Genomic DNA, 13,474 nt, shown 5'->3' with positions numbered 1-13,474 from the left:
GCCACTTCAACAGCATTTCTAAGGGGTGGCAACTAAGGATATTTTGGAGGCAGCTACTTGGAGTTCAGTGCATACTTTCTCTAAGCATTACCACCTTCCTCTCTACTCTAAATCTAGGGCTGGTTTTGCCACGGCTATTTTGCAGGGCATGTTGACAGCTCCTGCTTCTTTATGATTTGCCAGCCTCCTTACCTCTGCTTTGGGATTCTACCCAAGTGTTAGGACTGCAGCAATGTGGTATGAAGAACATAGTACAGTTTTGTACCTACCATAAATGTAGATGTTCGAAGATCCACATTGCTGCAGTCCAATTTACCCTCCCTCCTTCCCCTCTGTGTTTAGGGGTGGTTGTGTGGGTGGGGTTATACTCTTGTAAATTTGTATATATTGTATATATATTTGGTGCAGGAGTGTTTGGTGTTTCTTGGTTTTGGGCCTTATCTTTTTAGGGTCTTCTGACATCTGGGGCAAGAAAAGACTGAGGATATGACGTCGGTCATGCGCATTTGTACCCTGACGTCCTGACGTCAGACTAATGCGCCTTGACAGACGTCAGCCATATACTTTGGTATTCGGGTCGACTGGGACAGCGGACTACCCCCAAGTGTTAGGACTGCAGCAATGTGGATCTTCGAACATCTACATTTATGGTAGGTACAAAACTGTACTTTTCATATACATTTTTGCTTGACACACCTGACATGACTACAGCTGAATAGCACTGTAGCTTACAAATTTTAAAATCTTTCTTTCATACAGCATATTTATTAGACAGTTTTACAAAGCTGCACTTGCAGAAGGTAGAGCAGCTACATGAAAAAATAAAAAGTTCAGGCTTACATCACAAAGAACTGTAAATCCTAATAAACACAGCTTGTGTGCTGCTGACTGCAATGTACTCATTTGTCTATCTGTAATCTTCCATGGTGTAATGAGGCATACCTCTCAAGTGTACATCATTACGAGGAACGTACCTCATTTGGGGTCTTAAAATCTTCATGTTCCTCGAAGTTCCTCAAAGTTCCACACTGAAAGAGTCTGTCACACATTCAGTGTTAGAATTTTTTTAAGTGAAATCCATGGTAAATAGAAATTAATCAAAGTAATTCATTAAATGATCTTTTTTATAAGTAAAACCAGCATATTTTAACCATCCTATGACCTTCCTATTTGAAGTTGTTAGTAAGCCATTAGTATGTGTTCCACATTTTGCCCATTTGTTCCACATTATGAAGGCGAGTGTTCCTCATTTTGGAGATGGAAGGTTGAGAGCTATGTAATGAGGCTCTGGGTTCCTATCAATGTTTACATCATGCGAATTCAAGACTTTGAGTATGGTCCTTATGTTGAGTCACTATCTTATAAATGCTACTGAATCACTCTTTCTGCATGTCAAGTTTGTGGGCCTAGTCAAGCTATGAGGCTCCCTCAACCTCATGCACTCTCTTGAGCAACTGTGTAACACACTGAATACATGTGAAGGTCAACAGCCCAAATAGTGATGCCATAATTTTGCAGCTGATGGAGGTGCTAAAAAATACATTTTCTCTTATAATTAAGCATTTTGCATGTAGTCGACACATATAATGTCATTCTTTACACCCTTGCCACCCTGACATGTTAGCATTTTCCATAGTATATTATTGACACCCTACCACAGGTCTTGCTAATAAGATGCCTTACATACTGAAAAAAATGAATGAATGTTACTGTCAAAGGCTAGTTATACTTCTCTGGAAAGATATCTGCTGAATAGCTTCAAATGAAAGAGAGAGTGTGTGTGTGTGTGTGTGTGTGTGTGTGTGTGTGTGTGTGTGTGTGTGTGTGTGTGTGTGTGTGTGTGTGTGTGTGTGTGTGTGTGTGTGTGTGTGTGCGCGAAGGGAGATGGGAACAGTGGTATTATGTTGATGCAAAACTTGTTCTATTAAAATGAATACGCAATGTTTAAGAACTGTCCCTGATTTTGAGCCCTCATTTCATTTATTTTTGGCTTTGTCCAACATTCTTGAAAAAGGAAGCTGATCAGTGTGCCTCTAAAACACTCCCAAATGCTTTTCCACGGCAACTGTGAGCTTGGACAATCAGAGAAAGATGATTTATAATTCATATCAGCTTTTTATGGCTGACAGACCTTGCAGTTACCTCTGAAATGCTAATGTGAATATTGTTATGTAATTGCTACTCTGGTGTTAGTTTCAAGGCACATTCGGTAGTCTATTGAAACTGGGGCAGTCCCCCCCCCAGCCCTATGTTTCCGGCACACATGAATGTCACCCTACACCTGTATTGGAAGTAATCTGTGGTCATGCTAGGCATGCTTCTTAATCCCAAGGTAATCTTGATTTAGTCACAGCCAAATAGCAAGCATTAGCACTGACATTAGCAAGAGGCCCTACTTTGAAAGAGAAGAAACTGCAACTGCAGCTAGGATTCAGTAAAGAATTGACAAGCACAATGTATGCATGTATGCATGCACCTCAGCATGTGCACATGCGCTAAGATGTGAGAAAATCAGAAAAGTGGCACTCATCTTTAAGCAGGTCACTAAATTGAATAAATCTCTTTTTTTCACCATATAATGTAAGGAAAGAAGAGTATAGATTAGTATGAAAATAGGCAGCAGGAAGAGGATAATGCACAAGGGAAACAGGAAAGGTAAGGATGGATGTGGGGATAGGGAAGGAGAAAAGTTTTTTGTGGGGCAGCTGCCCATTTTCTTTTTTTTTAAATGGAAATGTGGTGAAAAATGTAAAAGAAGAGGTATATATATATTAAGAGGTTGAGGGTCAGTAGAAGCGGCAGACGTAAACATACAACATAGAAAAGGACTCATAGCAGAGATGCTTACACAATAAATGTGAGGAGGACAATTGATTCAGATGCATTCGAACAAATGGAGGACACTGGTTTTGGGGAGGACTGGACAACAGGCAGAGAGGGCACTGACAGACAAGAGAAGGAAGCATTCAGAGAAGGGATATGAAGAGTAAGGAGTTCCATAGCACACTGTCAGTACAATGCATAGATGTTGGCCAGGCTGCACAGTCACCATATCCTCACTGGGCCTTATCTGAAGTTTTGCTGGTGGGAGTACAAAGTAATGCAACTCTAATAGCTACAAGATGAGTATTTCCAGGTGGACAGTGGAGCTTTCCATATCCTGAATGAAGCCCACATTTCATGACATGTCACAAAATTGCTATTTCTGAGAGTATCACTGAGGGCAATAATGATGGTCCTGACCTGGGATGTGGGTTGGAAAGACACAGGAATGACTAGGCCTATGGGGTACTGTTAACTGTTGGCTTCATCCTGGCCATGGCAATACTGTGGCAGCTACTGTTCAAAACTACAAAATAACTGGAGAGAAATAAAATAAACATTAAGTAATATTAAAATCATGGATAGAGAAAAAGGAAGGGAGGTAAGAAGGGGGGGAGAAAATCACTTGCATAATATCAATATAAGAGTGACATTATAACAATTTAAAACTACTGCTGTATAAACCTACAATCTGACTGACTACATGAGTAGTTTCTAGGATGTAAAGGTTGCAATGCTATGATGTGCTGTCTTACAGGGCAGACATTGGTAGCTGTTCTGGCATGTGTAGTTGTGCTAAGGCCAGTAGTTAATAAGATATCTAAGTTGTCTCTAAAGTCCTGGTACGTTATGGTGAGTCAGTGGTCATTTGCATTTCTATTCCTGTACTGCTGTTTAACAGTTGAACACATTCAGGAATCAAACCACAAACATCACACACAGGCAACCTGAACTACTGCATTCTTCATATTCTGAATATTATCCAAACTGCATTATGAATAACTGTACACCTAAACATGCCCACACATACCAGTTTAGGATGACACACATCAATGTATCTAACAGATACTGAATGCAGTGACAACAAAATACTTAACACTATTTTATTCATATAAAGAAATTAAGTAGCATACTCCATTCTGCCTAGAAGGCCTTTCTATCCTGTTCTGATATAGAAGTGAAATCTCCTGTATGATCTTCACAGCTGTAAAATAAAATGTACCATTCACTAACATGTCAAAAATTGATTCTGTAATTTGTGGGGCATATGTCTCATCACACTGGAGAGATACTTGCAATACAACTCCAGTGACCTTTGATCTCTTCCTCCCACCAGTTTTACAAGTCAAGATGGCACCTTCACAAGTCAGTTTTGTGGTGCCTGTACTGCTCACCAGAATGATCTTTGCCAGTGGTATCAAAAGCTACTCTTGCTAGACTAGGCCAACCATCCACCTTATACTGGGGACTATCATAGGCTTCCCTAAAGAGGCACATCCGCAATCCATATGCAACAAATATAAGAAGATCTGCACCACTTGGGCATTTGGTCACACATTCAGACACATTCACATATTCACCCCACCCCTAAAAGACATCTGCCATCATCTGTGCATCCTACTAACAGAATACAGTGGCATACATTAACTTGTTTATCACTGATGTTTTTTTCACAATGTGCACCCTTACCCCTGCCTCCTAAAGTTAGCCACCCATATATACTTCTGATATCTGACTGTGAGAAAAGAGAAGAAAAAATATTGCAGTTATTTACTCCAGCCTGTTGCTTCTAGACAGTACACTGCTCATATGCAAGCTACAGTGATACTGTGTGCATACCTGTGAGGTATGATTGTGTGAAAACTTAATGAAATAAGAACTACATTTTCACAGCTGCCACAAAAGCCACAGTGACCTTTTGTGCATAATACCTCCAAGGTTTAAATTTGAGGAAAATTACAAAAATAATGACCACATTTTCCCCAGTCCCAAACAAGTTACAGTGACTTCTGTGCACATCTCTGAGGCTTGTTTGGTAGGAGAAGCTAAGAAATAATAGTACCACTGTTCCTAGTTCCCACCATCCACACACACACACACACACACACACACACACACACACACACACACACACACACACACACACAGTAGCAACTTCTGTGGACACTTCTGAACAGGTCCATTTCCAGAGCATTTGGCTCTATAGGAGAAGCCTCAGTAAGCCTGTGTCAAACCCCACTTCTGCAACCTGAGTTTTGGATGCTGACAAGATCCAGATGTTCTGTGATATATCTTATGTCATATTTTTGAATGAGAGTGATTTGTAGTGTATGACTCACTATACGTTTGCTCTGAACTTGAGGGAAAGACATGCTTGTAACCAAAAGGATAGATCCACAAAAAAACAGTTACGTTCCGGCACTATTAAGGCTGTCCTTTGTATTCCATTTCCTCTTTGCTAGACCTCGGTCATAAATGCCAGCATAAACCACGAACAACCGGAGTGTATAAAAAACTCTTCTTTAATGTAAAGTAACAAAAACACACGTAAAAGAACCTTAGATTTAGCACTTTCATCTCCTAAATGGGGACTTCTTCAGAATCAAATTGTAGTTAGCACCAACAGTCTTTTATATTATGCTTAATTCCCAATAGTAGTTAATTCAATTGAATAATTACTTAATCCAATATTAAATTTAAAAGGGCAATTCATTTTCATGTTCATGTTGAACCACATAAAATACAATGTAAAAATGTTCTAAACATGCTGTTTCTAGAAAAATACTAAATAAAAAATAAATAGATAAATAAATATATTGATGCAGGTGAAAAACATATTGCACAATAAATAAATGAGATGTACATATATATTTAAATATATAATTCATAATTATGTAAATAATTAAATGAATAAATACATATAAATATGTATAAATATAAATATATATAAATAAATAGTGGGTTGAATGATTGTATATAAATAATAATAATAAATAAAATGTTTTGAATGTTTAAAAACGTTTGATACACAAAATATACATATAAATATTAAATAAAAAGTGTATATACATGTATATATAGGTTTCTCAACTATTGGACCAGTTAATTAAATATAATACTATCTATCCTAAATGTCATAATGTTAAATATTCCTCACTATATAGTCTTCCTAACCATTTTGCAAACATGTTCCTAACCCTAATGTGAACATAAATTCACTTGGAAGCCTACAAAACTTTCTAAAAGACATTTCGACAAAACATTTCAAAAACATTTCAAAAAGCATTTCAAAAAACATTATAAGGAGCATTTGTATATCATTATTGCAACATCCCGTACAATGTTTCTTATCACATCCTTCACGAACATTATTATAACATTTTTATACGCGCTAAATCTAAGGTTCTTTTACGTGTGTTTTTGTTACTTTACATTAAAGAAGAGTTTTTATACACTCCGGTTGTTCGTGGTTTATGCTGGCATTTATGACCGAGGTCTAGCAAAGAGGAAATGGAATACAAAGGACAGCCTTAATAGTGCCGGAACGTAACTGTTTTTTTGTGGAAAGACATGCTTCTTAAGCACCTTTCTGAAAATGGAAAGGTTCTTAACAATCTTTTATTAAGTGCCTCTTACTACCATTAAGTTCTTGTCACACATTAGAGCACTAACAGCAATCTGAGGTCACCACAAAAGAGACATGGAAAGCTGTAATTCAAAAAACAGGAAACCAAGGTCAAAATCCACACAGGCTGTATTTATTGAGTGTTTTCATCTCTAAAATAGAAACTTCATCAGAATGAAGCAAACACTATACCCAACATCCTTAAAGACACAACAAATTGACATGAATAAAATAATTAGTAAAACAAGGTCCTTAAAGGAACCACGCACATAAACAACATAAAATGCAATCATAACAGTGTTTGAAATGCATAAAAGAGTTCTGTACAAAATATGTACATCTAGTAAAATGGACCAAAGACTGACTACTGCCATCCTGTTCTAAATATTATTTACATTGGTCTTATAAAAATAATTGTGCCTTAAGTCTTAAACGGAGCTAATGGACACTGCACTATTAAGTCCTGGAGCCTCTAATGCATTAGCTCTAATTTGCCATTTTAGTTCTGACAATTCCAAAAAATCATTAAGAGACCCCCCCCCCTTCTCCCAGAGCATTTTTACCATCTTTCTTATGAATGTCATAATAGTGTTGGCATATTCTACTCCTGAATGCATTTTACTTTTGTCAATGTAGAAACTCGGACATTGGGACCATAGGGCTAAATATACCACTGCTTTACTGTTACAGGACATTTTTCCACACATAATATGTCTTCCATGATTAGGAATGCTAATCTCCTTAGCTTCGATGATATATTGGCATTGTAGGCAATAGCTACATTTTACCATCCCTATGCCTCTACCAAAATCATGTTTCTGTTGTTCCAGCATATTCTTTATACTGCAATATTTCTTGTACAGGAACTGGCCCTACTAGTTGGGCTTGTTCTGCATCAATGCAAAACATATTCCAGTTATGTTGAATGACATTCCTAATATTACAGAATTGTTGGTTAAATTTAAAAATGTCTGATTTTTTGAAAATGTTACTGCTTTCATGTCTTACATCATTCTGTACCCCTCAATGAATACAGCCAGTGTGGATTTTGACCTTAGTTTCCTGTTTTTTGAATTAATGGTTTGTGTAGACATGGAAAGCTGTTAAACCCTTCATTTGGACTTTTTTCTAAAGTTAGAATGGAGTGTTTAACAGTTATGAAGGAAGTGCTTCATAGCTTCCCACTGCCCTTCTTTGGTGGTTTTGCTGTGTGTGGCAGGAGTAAGTGTGTCACAGCAGTACTGCACTTGTTTCTCTAACCTTCGAATATATGACTCCCGGATCGCATACCTTGCAGGCGAAATATTAGTTTTGTTTGTATGTTTCTCTGAAATTTCTCTGCAGTCATTACAAATGTAACTCATATTGACATTATAAACATCTTGTGTCATGGATATGGCTCTTTTATGACAGTAGACCGCTAAAAGAAAATGCCCTTTTAGATTGCAAAGTACCCCTTTTGCCTTCCACCCCCCCTGAGCCTTCAGCAACGTCCAGCACCCCTGGTAAAATTATTTTATTTTTTGCACTGTTTGGAAATATTGTAATTATGAAACTGGACCAACATTAAACTTATCTTTTCTCTCTCTCTCCCTCTCTCTCTCTCTCTCTGTCTCTCTTACTCTATATTCTCCCTTTCCTCTTTTTCTTTTTTCCTAGTAACTCTTATCTCCTGTACATACCAAATCTGACTAAAATCTGTCTCCCAGAAGTCATTAATCCTAAAATGACTTTAAAATTAAGCACTTTTTACATTCATGTCTTTCTGACAAGGAGCATAATAAGCTGCATGTGACTTTTTATCTCCTGTTTTATTTATTTATTAATTCGTCCATTCATTAATTGCCTTGTGTTTGTTTGCTTGTTTATTGATATTTGTTGACTGGGGTAGTGGACTGATTGAAATGGCCTTATTTCTGCCACAGCCAAGAGTTACATATAACCAGTTCAGTAAACATCAGTGTTAACTTTAAACAAGTAAATGCATTAAACAATAAGAAAGCAAAAAAAAAAAAAAACACAATAACAGCAACAATAGTGAAGCTAGAATATCGTTCCATAGATTAAAAATGTTGAGGCATATAGTGTAGAACTTTCAGATATATACAGTTGTTTGTTAGTATTAGTGTATATTATAGATGTGATATCTGTTTCAATGTAATTTTATTTATACAATGTATATTAATGTCTATATCATGTTGTCGAACTCTTAAAAGTTCGAATGTCATATGGTCGACACCATATGATTAAACTATTAAAAGTTTGAATATTTCAATGGAGATATCAGTACAGTGTGCAATTGGAAAATTTCTCTTTTCTGCACTGTAGTGCGATCTTGGAGTTAGTATATTTAAAGAGTGGGGTGTGAGTGGGTTGCAGCCCCCCACTTGAGGGGTGCAGGATGGCTTGCCCTCCTGCTTAAACTGTTCAGGTAGGTTTTTTCTTTGGTTTATTTTTTTATTACATTTTTGAACTTTTAAAAGTTTGATCATATGGTGTCGACCATATGACGTTCGAACTTTTAAAAGTTTGATTATGTAATATAAACACGTATATTATGGGCTCAGATGCCTAGGCAGTGAGACATTTTCCATGGCACATTTGATTGGAGAAATATGGCTGAAGTTAACATTCTACTACAGAGAAATATGGCTGTTGAAAATTCCCTGTGGGCAAATAGAGTCACATAGTGCCATGCTCACAGGGCTAATAACAAAGTGCATGGGGCCATAAGAACTAATGAGTGTTGTGCTCAATGTACAGTACATGCTTATGTAACTACATGTTGAAGTGTGCTACAGCATGGAAGAAATCCTGCATGCTACTGTAGTCACATTTATGCTTCAGTATGTATTTATGCAATGTTTCCTACACACTGTCAAAGGTGTAGTGGTCCACACATACACCAATTATAATGGCAATGCCCATTGTACACTGCATATTTACTGCCACTGACATGACTACTGACCAGCCTGCTGCTTATTTCTATCATACTGCCTGCTGTCACATGTTGCCTTGAGGGGTGGCCATGGGCATGATTTTCCCCCTATGCATTTGGTTATTGAGGATGTGGGCATGACACTGTATTCTTCTCTTTGTGTACAGGATATTCACAACAGCTATATTTCTCTGCAGCTGAACTTCACTTTAGGGGTGTGCCCCCAACCAAATGTACCACAGGGGAATATCTCACTGCCTAGGTCCCTGAACCTGGAATTGGCAGTTAAGTAGTTTTTAAACAAGTGAACATAGTTACACCAATGACAATGCCTCCAATGAGTAAGACTTGGTTTCCAACTGTAAGAATGCATTGAGCATTAATATGATAGTTAGAGTGCTTTTATTCTTTTGTGAAGCATTGTTAGTTTGGAAACGTAGTGCTATATATATATATATATATATATATATATATATATATATATATATATATATATATATATATATATATATAGTCATTAGGTAGTGTGTTGCATGCTCCATTTTTGAGAATTTTCTTATGTGTGGAAGCACTGAGATTGCTTCAAAAGGTGAGCTGCCTGTATGTAACTGGAGTTATCGTGGCTTTTTTTTTTTTTTTTGTTACCCAGGGGTTAGAAAAAGTTTATTTTCTTATGGAGAGCTTAAATAGATGATACACTTGATGACAGATGTTCTCTATGCACATTTTAATAAACCATTGGTTTAGGTTATCTTTTCCAAGGCATTAATAGCTAAGAAATAAATCAAGTAATTTTTGTGACTTTCACTGTGTGTTTTTCAGATTAATGTGCAGAATATAAGGATCAGACACACATGTTGGTGTTAGTTTAATGTTGAAAGCATAGCTCTCAACCCGCAGACAAGAAAATAGAAACAATGGTCTTTGAAATTAAGCACATCCAGCCCCCCCCCCAAAAAAAAAAAAAATCTGGACATCTAATTAGCATAACAGTTGAATACCAAATGCCACATAACTCTTCCCATTTCCAATAGGACTGTGAGATACTACCCAGAAATGTGTTTAAAAAGATGACAAAAATGATTGGAAAATAAAACCACATTATCAAAGAGACTGTGTAAAATCTGTAGACTTTAATGAATCATATGAAAAATTATATCACATAAGGTAATTTCTGCATCTGAAAAAGAAGATGAAAAATGTGCATCATACTTCTTTAAGTTACTGGCGTCATTAGCACATTGGGCTTGTAGAGTGTTTTACTGAGTATTAGACATCTTCAAAAATCTTCTATGATGAGGGGGATTCAGAAAGTTATATGAAGGAGTAAATCAAGCCTGATAATAGGAGGGGTAAATGATGATGGAAAGCAGGAACATTTATTAAAATAAAGACAGTTGAGAGGTCTGCTTTCTGGGGAATTTAGTGTTAGAGTGAGAATTGTTTGGCTATTTTGGGGGAAGGGGCCTATATGATGTTTGGTACAATGTGCTTTCATTTCAATCTATAATTGTATTAACTTCATTCTAGACTTTTAGAGAGTATGTTTATTATATCTCTTAGAAGTAGTTAGTTTTGGTATGGCAGACAGTTTTCATTCATTATCTAGCTGAGCATATTGTTGTTTAAGGTCTGAACACTTGGACTGTTTTCATTTTGATTATGTGGAGTCCCTTTGTTTAAGGAACTGTATGAACTCCTTTGTCAGATATAGTTCCCTCGAATTTTGGGTAGTCTAACTGTATTATGAAACCATCTCGATTAAATATTAAGTAGGACACTAATGAGAATGTTGCATGTTGCGTCAGGTGAGTTGGGGCTATAGAATGTAGACCACTCAGAAATTGTATTGAGGTATTCAGGCAAAAGTCTAACACTTGGATACTGGTGCATGACCTATTTCTGTAAATGTATTGTATTTTGGGGTGAGGGATAGGTATATGCAATATCTGAAAACTCACTAGTCCTTTGAGGGAAATATATTGTAGGTGACCTCTTTCTTATACATTCCTTCTGTTGCTGCTGTCCCAGTCTGGAAATACTATCATAACCTTCAGTCTCAGTTCATCATTATGTAAGTAAAAGATGACAGTAAAGGCAATGTTTTGCAGAAAAAAATAAGCCTAAAAGTAGCAGCACATGAATTATCCCATCTTTTAAATACTTATTAAGTTGTCTTCCCAACATTACTAAAACCAATGCATTTTATGAAAGCAAGGTAAACAATGAATAACACTGACTTCAACAAATGTCACAGGAAATCATTTCTGCAATGGGTCAAGCCCTGGTATATATTGATTGTTGGGGTCTGCACCTTTATACTCTCAACTTTGTTTAAGTAACTTTACTGTTAATTTAAATAGCCTTGGGAGTAAAGAGAAAATTCCTTATTATGAACTTCTGCAGTCTCAGGGAAATCAAATCCAGCTACATTAGAGGATAGAGATCTGACTAAATCTATTTGATAAACCACATTATGAGCAAAGTCATTTTTCTAAAACTTATGTATCCACATTTGAAGCAGTACAATAAACTAGGCATATAAAGGATACTTAGGATTTTTTTCACATATAGATAATACATTATTAGCATGTCTCTTTATTTATAATATGTATTATAAATATAAAGTCAAAAAATCCTTCTCCTATCATGTCAGACCTGCTGCACATTCTTATGTCCAATGGTAGCATAAACAAAAGATCAAGGGATCTCAATATCTTTTCCAATATAAACAGGCCATGTTGGAGAGATTTATATGTATCCCAGAGAACTCCACTCCTATCAAACTGTGCTCCACTCTACATAAAGCAAACTACTTTTCTTACTATATTCAAATGAAATTTGGATGACTGGATGGGTAAGGCATAAATTCACTCAAAGTTTAGCATCCACATGCATTAAGAAAAGTGGTAACAATTAAATGTCCCAACATATACTTGTTCTGCCTGACTCTGGGTTATTCATCCACAAAATATAAAGGCTAAGAAACTACCATGGGAATGTAAGGCTATGCATCTTTGATCCCCACAGACTGATTAACTAAGGAGCCTAGGTACCTAAGCATTTGTCATGGGGAGGGCAAGGTTGAACAAAACACAATCATATAAAGAGAATATTGATTATTGTGGAATTTATTATTTCTAACGCAGAACTCTAAACGCTTAAATATTAATTGCTGTTCCACTGATTGTCACAGGATGTTGTCTGCATTGTTTTTCAGCTCAGGTATTACTTTTATTATGCATTGTATATTACTTTTATTTATTTTTGGTTATTTTGCACTTGCATAACTTCCATTTACCTTTGGCACCACTGAAACTTGCAGTTTATACATCCTGGATGGTTGATTTATTCTCATTCTTGAAAATTATTTGCAATAATATTTGCCACAATATAACACATTACATTTGTTTCATTTACAATGTGTTTGTGTTCTTTATCAGAGCAGTTGTTGCATTGCATGGAAATTAGAAAACATTAAGATCAATCTATGGGAAAAATACAAATTGTTTTATAGGTTTAGCTTTAAAAGCAATGTTAAATGTATGTCGTATAGGTTCACTTCAATCATTCCAGTTAGGAACACTCTTTAACCCACCATGATTGAGGAGTGCAGGCAGCAGGGTATGATATGCAGAAGACTTGACTCCAGAAATTGGAGGCTGTGTCCTAGCCTACGAAGTAATAGCAATTAGTGAATATCTAGCACAACACTCTAGGAGGACAATGAGGGACAATTAGCTTTTTAAGTGTGCTGTAGCCATGTCATGAAGATTTTTTAACATATCAGTAATAGATCTCCTTGTTCTGAGTACACAGATACAGAAATGGATAGAAAGCTGGCATAGGCTATGCAGGGCAGGACTGACATGTCGGTGTGGTACATACCAACAAGTAAACAAGCTGCAGAGATTTTTTATCAAGAGTAATTTATTACTATTGGTGTTAAGAACATGAAAATAAAGAACATTGCAATAGCCCAGGCGAGGAGAAATGCATGCAGAAATGATCCCTGGGAAATATTCTATTATCGCATTTTAAATTCTGTGATACTCCTCAGTCAAAAGTAAGATGACCTAACCCTATTA

Source organism: Protopterus annectens, chromosome 5.part0, assembly GCF_019279795.1.
Source record: "Protopterus annectens isolate FY-2018-M chromosome 5.part0, PAN1.0, whole genome shotgun sequence".
Classification (NCBI taxonomy): domain Eukaryota; kingdom Metazoa; phylum Chordata; order Ceratodontiformes; family Protopteridae; genus Protopterus; species Protopterus annectens.
The sequence above is the reverse complement of the archived record's forward strand: the minus strand, read 5'-3'. Positions refer to the sequence as shown.